This window comes from Mirounga leonina, unplaced genomic scaffold (genome assembly GCF_011800145.1).
Source record: "Mirounga leonina isolate KUSES-001 unplaced genomic scaffold, KU_Mleo_1.0 Mir_165, whole genome shotgun sequence".
Taxonomy (NCBI): Eukaryota; Metazoa; Chordata; class Mammalia; order Carnivora; family Phocidae; genus Mirounga; species Mirounga leonina.
In genome coordinates, this window is record NW_023270415.1 from 34,173,419 (window position 1) to 34,183,866 (window position 10,448).

The 10,448-nt window shown below is 36.7% G+C and overlaps 1 pseudogene; it reads left to right on the forward strand.

Moving 5' to 3' along the window:
- The first annotated feature begins 5,118 nt into the window (after positions 1-5,118).
- Positions 5,119-5,699, forward strand: LOC118014741 (annotated as a pseudogene).
- The last annotated feature ends 4,749 nt before the right edge of the window (positions 5,700-10,448 follow it).

Genomic DNA, 10,448 nt, shown 5'->3' on the forward strand with positions numbered 1-10,448 from the left:
CATACATCACTGTGTAAGGTGTTAGCATGATGGTTTGATTTACCTATATCGTGAGATGATTACTATAACAGGTTCTGCTAATATCCATCTTCTCATGTAAAGTAAAAAGACAAGAAAGAAGAAAAGACAAAAAGGAGAAAGGTTTTTTTCTCCTTGTGATGAGAACTTAGAATTTACTCTCTTAATGACTTTCCCATATAGCAGCACTAGCTCTAGACATCATGTTGTCCATTACATCCCCAGTACCTCTGTAGTTTGTAACTTGAAGTTTGTACCCTTTGACTTGCTTCTTCCAATTCCTCCTCCCCAGCTGAGAACTTTAAATATTCAGTATTTTAATTTGGTTCTTAAAAGCCTATTATATAAATAATATATGTTTTATGAAAAATCACTTCCTAATTCAAAAAAATTTAGTGAGAAGAGTGTAAAAGATTTTTACAAATCTCTGTAACGTCTGGCTCAATATATGACAGCTGGATTCTCATAGCTGCTTCTTCATTTAGTCTGTTGCAATATCACATACGTAGCTCCCAGAAAACCCCACTATAAACTCATGGAAGAATGAGAGTGAAAAAGAAACTAACTTCCTAGTATCTTTATGAAAATGCTTTTGACCTCTCAGTGCTTCTGAATGAGTTTTGGAGGGCCCTAGGAGTCCCAGACTTCACTTTGTGACTGTTGTTCTATATGATGGAGTAGCTGGTCTAAATTGTAAGGCTATATTATATATAAAATATATGTTTTTATATTATATATATTTATATATTGTATATAATATAATAAAATATATAAATATATTATATATTAAATATATAATTATTATATATTATTATACATTAACTATATAATATATTATTTAATATATTCACTTATATATTTGTATATATTAATATTATATGATATATATAAATAATATAAAATTATATGTTATAAAATATTATATATTACATATAAAATGCATACTTATATATACATATATTATATAATATATAAGACATATTATATAGTATATGTGCACATATTATATATAAAATATATATTATATATAATCATATAATTATATTAATTTTGAATGAAGGCTGTCAGCAAAAATTTTTATTTTTTCTGAATTGGTCCTTAGAATAACCATGAAAATAAGACCTCTCATAAAGAATTTCCTTATATCAGGCACTGTGCTAAGAGCTTTGCAAATGTTGTTTCATTTAATCCTCAAAACAACCCTAGAAGACAGTGCCACCAATTTTATTTACCATTTAGCAAGTGAGGAGATGGGCCTTGGAAAGCATAACTCGCCAAGGTTACACCAGTAGTGGACTACTGACTTGGCCTTTGAGCTTAGGCAGTCTGACTTCAGACCACACAAGATCCTAATTAAGGCACCTAATTCCCCTTCAAAAGAGATTGCTCAGCACTGAAATAATTATCTCATGTAAGTGTCACAAAAATTTCATGAGGATGACTTCATATTCTTCATTTAACTTCATTCTAAGTTTGCACAGTGGGCTTCAGGCAAGACTAGGACATGCAATATGCAATATGTCCTATGCTCATTCTGTGTCACTAGTCACTGATCTCCAGAAATAATCTGGGTATGATCCAGAGACTGTTCAAGGCAGTTCACAGGTGGGGAGCACGGGGGAGGGAAGAGAAAATATTAGCAGTCATTTTTCTCTTTATTTTAAAAATGAGAAAAAAAATCGGCTTTTTCAATATCTAGTACATAGACTGACACCTGTCCTTCATTGAGCCATAACTGAGCACTTAAGATGTGGAAAGGGTCCTGAGGAAAGAATGGGTAGTCCTTGACCGAGGATTTACCTCTCAGTGCAGATGATGAATGCCCAGTCAAGAGGCTTTACAGATTCAATATTTTTTATTTTGAATAAAATAATACTTACAGAATAGACAGTAGTGTACAAAGATTCTTGTGAGAAAAAAACAAAACAGCAGACTGAATCAGATACTAATAATTCAGGCATAAATATACAAGAAAATGGCACAGCTGACATTTTTCCTAGATTTATTACTAGTTTTTTGTTAGCAACACCACACAATTTTTTTTAAAGTCTATTTAAACAATACTGGAAATAAGTTGGCCAAAATATTTGAAATTATCAAAAGAATAGTTGGACTATGGATTTTCATTCACCATTGTAGTGATGAATCCTGAGAAGGGAATATTGTGCAAAAAATGATAACACGAAGCTGTCATGGTTAGCAAGACATTATAAAATATCATCTATTTCATCTTTAAAATGGTTCTTCTGTAATTTCTATTTTTGGTGTACATTTTATAATATATTCAATACATTAATAGAGTAGTAGAAGATTATAGTTCATTAGTAATATACACACATATTCAGTAATTTTCTATTCATAGAAGACCTTGATCAGAATGGTTTGGAGAATCCTGAACTATGTTTTACTACCTCTAATGGTGCTTATCTCTATAATAAAGCTCCAAACATTTCCCAGCTCTAGTATCCTATAATTTTAATTTCTTGCCAAGTATATTGAGTTTTTAATTATGGGTCTGAATGAAGAATGGGAAAAAAACCCAAAATTCTATCTAACTCTACGGGTTATTGTAACACAGAGTAACACAGGAAATTATTTTCTTTTGAGAGTTAATACACTCAGAACATGGCTTGACAAATGTTAAGTGCTCAGTACATGTTAACTGATGGTTAAGTGACATGTTACCACTTACCACTAGATGACATTTGTTGTGTTATGGCTGCCTATTATCCCATTTCATCTTTTTTGCTTGTTTAATAACACCCTAAATTTCCCATGTAAGCCATCCTTTCCCAGTGCACAGTCATAAAACTCAGGGAAGAGCGTGTTATCCATGCCTAAATCAAGTGGGCATTATACCAACCTGCCCACGTGACTCAACTCAGGTCATTGAGAAGCTGGAATTCTACTGCATTTGCATTTGGAAGGTTGTAGGGCTGCAGTGGCTGGCAGATGTTGTGATACCACATGGATCCTGCTCTCGGAGCTAATGAAGAAAAGAAGGGAAGAAGAATGGAAAAAGACTTCAACCAACATGACAGTAAAATTACTACCATGTAATTTCTTTATTATTCAATATTACTTACGCTTAAGGGCAAGTGTATTCTCTTCATAAATGAGCCAAAATTGACTAACATTAAGCTCTTTAAGAAAGTAAGTTTTTTTTCCCTCTGAGATTCAGGTCATTATTTGAAGTGGCAATAGTCTTTCAGTCCTGGCAAGATAATTCTGGGACATGAAGTTTTTCATTGGCCTGGAGAAGGAAGGGAGTTTTGGTGTGATTTGGTTGGATATTATATCTCATTACTCACATGAACAGTAACTATAAGCTTCTACATTGCTCTCCAAGGGGAAGAAAGGGTAAGGAAATCATATTTCAAACTAAATCTGAACCAAAAAACAACCAAAAAGCTAAGGCACAAGCAGAACAATAGAGAAATCAAGCATAGTCTTTTTTTTTAAAGATTTTATTTATTTATTTTAGAGACAGAGCACAAGAGGAGGGAGCGGGAGAGGGAGAAGCCGACTCCCTGCTGAGCAGGGAGCCCGATGCGGGACTCGATCCAGGGACTCCAGGATCATGACCTGAGCCGAAGGCAGTTGCTTAACCAACTGAGCCACCCAGGCGCCCCAAGCATAGTCTTTTATATTTTCAAATGTTCGGAACTCTATCAACTAGAATGTTCTACTAATCTGCATATATGCAGAAGCAGGTGCAGTAATTACTACTTTATGTAATAACAGTCCTGAACCACTACTGTAAGACCCCAACAAGTTATCAGGCTTACTTTGGTTCTGATGGCTTCGGTTTAAACATTCCTGACTTCATATCCTAATAATATATTCATACAAAGTGATATCTGCTCTTTGATATTTCCAGCATAGCCATAGGAAAAAATGGAAAGAATAAAAGGACTAGGGTAGGCAGATGGGATTGATGAGTGTGAAGAAATAGCACAGAACTCTTGGGTGTATGCAACCTATTTAGACACAGCCTGAGAAGATGACAGTGTTTTTGTTTTTTTTTTTGTTTTTTTTTCTGGAGGACAAAGATACACAAAGAATTACCAGGTGCTGGTAGAAGAGGTGTGAAGTAAGCTGTGAAAATAGCACATTTACAGGGGGCTGTTTTGATGTGCAATCTTAATTAAGCACATTTTCTGCCTTTATGAAGTAAGAGCCAGATCCACTGTTATTATCACAGTTGAACAATCTTTTGGAAAACCTAGAACAAATGAAATACATCTAAGTCATTTATGATCAAAACAAAGCCATCTCATTAAGAGAATGCTTATTTTCTCTAGTGGGGTTTCCTTTTCTTTGTCAATATTTGTTATTCCAATCAGGTCATTAAATGATGGTAGTAGTATCCCAGAGTAAATACACTGTGTTAACTTTACCAGTTAGGTGGTAATTTACTTAATGTTCCACATAAAGAAATCAGTTTCATACTCCGATTGCGAAGTATAGTTATGTCTATCAGCACTTACCATGTTATGTTGTAATTATTTGTTACATTTCTCTTTCTCTCTCTCCTACTGGACCATGAATACCTTGAGGCATACACTTTTTCATTATAAGAAGAAACACCGGGTGTTTAATTATGTGCCAGATTCTGTTTGAAGTGTCAGATCAATTATTTAGTTTAAACTTCACAAAGCTTTATAATATGGGTACTGTTAGTATTTTCATTTTAGCAATAAGGAAATTTGAACTCAGGGACGTTAATTTGCTTGAGTTCACAAAGAAAGTAAAAACTAGTAGACCTAAGAAATAAACTCAAGCAGCTTGATCTGAGTGATCTTGCTCTTAATCCTTATGCTGTTCAGCTATGAAGGCTCTGGGTTGATTACAACCAAGAATGTTACATAAGTCAATATTCACGGCTCGCACCGCAGCGCATCAGAGCCCTGCTTAGGCGCCCGATTAGAGTGCAGGGAGCTGGGTCAGGCAGTTGCTGGGGCACCCGTGCCTGGAAAGTGCTGGAGCGCTCTGGAAAAGCCTGGACAGCCCTGCTCCCCAGCAGCCAGGTGCGAGGGGCCGGAGCTAAAGTGAGAGTCTGGGTGTCCTGGAGCGCCTGGGCCACGGCAGCGGCCCTGGGAGCAGAGGTGGAGCAACCCCTTACGCTAAAGATGAAAGGCTGGGGCTGTCTGGCCCTGCTTCTGGGGGCCCTGCTGGGAACTGCCTGGGCCCGGAGGAACCAGGATCTACACTGTGGAGCTTGCAGGGCTCTGGTGGTTGAACTAGAGTGGGAAATAGCCCAGGTGGATCCCAAGAAGACCATTCAGATGGGCTCTTTCTGAATTAATCCGATGGCAGCCAGCCAGTGGTGGAGGTGCCTTATGCTCGCTCAGAGGCCCACCTCACAAAGCTGTTAGAGGAGGTATGTGACCAGATGAAGGAGTATGGGGAACAGATTGACCCTTCCACTCACCGCAAGAACTACATACGTGTAGTGGGCCGGAGTGGAGAATCCAGTGAACTGGACCTACAGGGCATCCGGATTGATACGGACATCAGTGGTACTCTCAAGTTTGCGTGTTAAGAGCATTGTGAAGGAATATGAGGACGAACTCACTGAATTCTTTTCGCGAGAGGCTGACAATGTTAAAAACAAACTTTGTAGTAAGCGAACAGATCTATGTGACCCTGCCCTGTACATATCGCATGATGAGCTATGAACCACCGGAGTGGCCCAGACTGACAGGCTAGATGGATCATCCCCAGGAGGGGAAGAGGCTGGCAATGCCTTTTATATTATGTTTTTACCGAAATGAACTGAAAAATTGTGAAACCAAAAAAAAAAAGAGTCTGTGCTGAGAATGTTCACCAAGGCTCTTATGTCTGTTAACTCATTTATTTTTATAACCCTATAAAGTAAATACTAATATTATACTTATTTTATAGGACAGGAAACAGATGTGACAGAGCAAGGATTTTCAGCCACTTACCATTGTATGACATGCTACTATCACATGATTAGAACCTATAAAAAGTTGGTCCTATCTCTGAAACAGCAGGACTATAAAGGGTCTCTGGGGTATTTAAGGAAGCGGCCCTCAGTGAGTTTCTCCTATGTAATTGAATATGAACCCTGCTCTTGCCATCAGTTATCATAGTCTTCACTAGACCCCAATGGGAAAGACATCCGCCTCTGCACTTACAGTTGAGGCTCAGAGGGAGTTGAGTTGAGCACTGTTTAGCTGAGTTTCTTGGCAAATAAGTGAAAGAGGGAAATGGATGTGATGTTCATTGCCTGATAAAAGGAAGTACACTTGAAATTTTTTTTTTGTCCCTGGATTCAAAAAGCATACCTTTAAAATAAATGTTTTCTCTCCCAATCCTTAGCAGGTTTAGGGATAGTTCAGAGGGGTGACAATTCAAAAATACTTGAGACTCAGCTCTTAACTGGTTTTATAATTCTGACTCAAAGGCTTCCGAGGTCCCTCTCTTCATAGAACCTGGGGCAACTCAAATACTTTGTCATCCATTACTCTTCTTCTAAAGTCATTTTGTGGTCTTATTGCTAGGTCTCATTCATTCATTCATTCATTCATTCAATAATTATTAACTGAGCATCAGCCATATAGGAGGGAATGTGCCAGTTGCTGGGGATAAAAAAAAAAAAGTGAACATGCATAGTGCTGTTCTCTTGGAATTTATAGCTTGACACTAGCCAATAGATGGGCAGAAGGATATTTGTGTAACATTTTTCTGCCTCACCCAAGTTCTACTTGTATTTTGTGCTCAAATCCAAGCATTGCTTTATATTTCAATGAGTAGAAACAAGAGAAAACTGTCTTTACCTCCCCAGCACCTAGCACAGTGTCCAGCACATAGTAGACACTTGATTAATGTTTGCTGAGGAAGCAGAGTGGCTTGGTAGGAAGGGAGAGAGAATCAGAAGGGAGGAAGGAAAAAATAAAGACTGGAAGGACTAAGGAAGATGGCAGAAAAGGAAGGCATCTGGGTATTCTGGTTAGGTGAAAACTGGAGGGTAAGAATCTCCCAGTCTGACTGGAGTGTAAAATCATCTCAAGGAAAGTGAAAAACGGGAGAAAAACATGGAAAGATAGCTTGAGCCAGCTTCTGGACTCTCTTAATGAAAGATTGAGGAATTTGTTTTTAAAGCAGAAGCTGGGGAACTACTGAAAGTTTATAAGCAGGCTTATAAAATGATTGAAATTCTGCTTTGGGAAAATTAATCTTAAACTTTGCAAGCAAAGACATCTGTTTTGTCAGTGATGCATCCCAAGCCCCCAGCAGAGTGCCTAGCACATATTAAGCACTTCATAAATTTGCTGTGGAATGAATAGAAGATGCATATGCTCTAGAAAATAGCCATGGAGTTAGGAAGGTTGGCAATTTCTCCTGATAATATATTTTACCAAATCCTTGCTCAGACACAAGGCTACTTCCAATACCTCTGCATTGGGTAGGTAAAATTGTCATGGTCTTCCTCATTCAAAGAAAGAACTTAAAAATATATGTGGGATGGTCAGATGAGACAAAGGAAATATAAATTTAGGAAATATAATTCCATTTAATTTATATTACCCTGAAAGATTTTGACACTACTTGTAAATTCATCACTTGAAGTTTTCAGGAAGATTCATGTGAAACACAAAACATTTCTCTTAAAGGACAAAGTTTATTTTCAGAAAGAACTCTATAAACTTGGGCCTAGGATCTAATGGATTCTCACACAGGAATAGGTGTGAGTGCCAACACACCTGACTCTTGGTTTTCTTCAATCCTTTGATCGTGTCCTGTGATCACTGTCCTGTGACTTTATTCCAAGTAATTTTGTTTTGACAACTTTCCATGTTCTAACACAGGGACTTCATTAGCTGGGCTAATTTAGTGAGTCACTTTTTTCCCTTCTACTTCAACAAGTATCACAAGTGATGTCCAAATTTGGGACATATTCCCATGGAGATATCAGTACTTATGTACAATTCTCAAAGTATAACTTAAGATGTCACCTGTTTTTTTTCTCCTTCAGGAAAGCCTATCTGCAGTGAACTAAATGTGTTTCCCCCAAATTCATCTGTTGAAGCCTGAATCCCAAAGATTAGGAGGATTAAGAGGTGAGCCTTTTGGAGGATAATTAGGCCGTGAAGGTGGAGCCTCCGTGGATAGAATTAGTACCCTTACAAGGAAAGACAGGAGAAATACCTTCTCTCTCTGAGCCATGTGAAGATATAGCCACAAGGTGGACCTTCGCTAGGCATTGAATCTGCTGGCTCCTTGATTTTGAACTTCCCAGCAAACAAAACCATGAGAAATAAGTCCTTATTGTTACGCCTCTCAGTGTACAGTGTTTGTTAGGAAAGCTAGAGGTAAGACACATTTACTAATGAATTTTACTGGGAATAACATTATAGGAATAAACTTGAATAATTTCGAATTATAAAAATTCCTCTAAAATTTGGTAATTTTTTACTAGTAACAAATTACAACACACTGATGTGAGGAAAATGTGATGAGAACAGTTAATCTAACTCACATAATGTACTAGTCCCGGGTTCTTTAGAGAATCAGAAGTAATAGGTTATATACAGATTTACAGAAATAGATTTATTATGAGGGACATTATGGGGCTCACATGATTATGGAGGCTGAGAAGCTCCTTGATCTGCCATCTTCAAGGTAGAGGCCCAGGAAAGTCGTTGGTATAGTTCTAGTCCAGACCCAAAGACGTGAGAACTAGAGGAGCCAATGGAGTAAATTCCAGTTGGAGTTGGGAGGCCTGAGGACCAGGAACACCAATATCCTAGTGTAGGAGAAGATGGATGTCCCAGCTCAAGCATAGAGCAGATACATTCCTCCTGCTCCTTCTTGTTCTATTCAGGCTCTCAGTGGATTGAATAATGCCCACCAACATTGGTGAACGTGAGTTACTTTACTTAGTCTACTGATTCAAATGCGAATCTCTTCCAGAAACACCCGCACAGGCAAACCCAGAAATAATGTTTTACCAGCTGTCTGGGCATCCCTTAGTGTCAGGTTGACACGTAAAATTAACCATCACATATAAAAATTAAGATACATGAAGATTTAAAAAATCCAGTATAAAAATGGTATCATAATGTTTTCAATTTTATTGATCTTTTCAAAAGCCATTTTTAGGGCTTTATTAACTTGTCAATTTCTACTTCATTTCTTTTTGCTTTCATCTTTGCTATTTCCTTTTTTCTTTTTTTTTTTTTTAACTTCCTTTGGCTTTAATTTGTTCTTGCTTTAAAAAAAGTAGATTTCATTTTTATTTTTTTAGAGCAGTTTTATGTTCACAGCAAAACTGAGCAGAAGATACAGAGATTTCCCATATATGCCATGCCCCCACATATGAATAGCCTCTCCAATATTAGCATTCCCACCAGAGTGGTATCTTTGTTATAACTGATGAACCTACATTGACACATCATTATTACTCAGAGTCCATAGGTTACATTAGAGTTCACTCTTCATGTTGTATATTCTATGAATTTGGACAAATGTTTGACATGTATCCATCACTATAGTATCAAACAGAAAAGTTTCACTGTTCTAAAAATCCTCCTGCTCTGATAATTCAATTGAATTCAATTCATTTCTTTCCCTCTACCCTTACCACTGGCAACCAGGAATCTTTCATTGCATCCACAGTTTGCTTTTTCCAGAATGTTATATAGTTGAAATCATACAATGTGTAGCCTTTTCAGATTGACTTTAATATTCATTTAAGTTTCCTCCATGTCTTTCTATGGCTCAGTAGTTCATTTCTTTTTAGTGCTGAATAATATTTCATTGTCTGGATGTACCAGTTATTTAACCCATTCACTTATTCAAGGATATTTTGGTTGCTTCTAAGTTTGGGCATTTATGGATAAAGCTGCTATGGATAAACATCTGTTGTTACGTATGTGTAGGTTTCTGTGCAAATATAAGTTTTCATCTCCTTTGAGTAAATACCAAAGAGTGCAATTGCTGGATTATAAGATAAGATTGTGTTAAATTTTGTGAAAAACTTCTAAACATAAGATTGTGTTAAATTTTGTGAAAAACTTCTAAACTGTCTTTAAAAATGGCTGTACCATTTTGCATTCCCACCAGCATTGAATGAGTATTCCTATTGTTCCATATTTTTGCCAGCATTTGGTGCTGGTGTTTTGGATTTGGGTCATTCTAATAGGTATGCAGTGATATCTCATTGTTGTTTTAATCAGCATTTACCTGATGACCTACATTGTGGAGTATCTTTTCATATGCTTATTTTTCATTTGCATATCTTCTTTGCTGAGGTATCTATCTGTTAAGGTCTTAGACCAATTTTTTAATTGGATTATTTGTTTTCTCATTGCTGAATTTTAAAAGTTCTTTGTATATTTTGGATAACAGGGGTTTTTAAAAGTATTTATTTATTTATTTATTTATTTATTTATTTATTT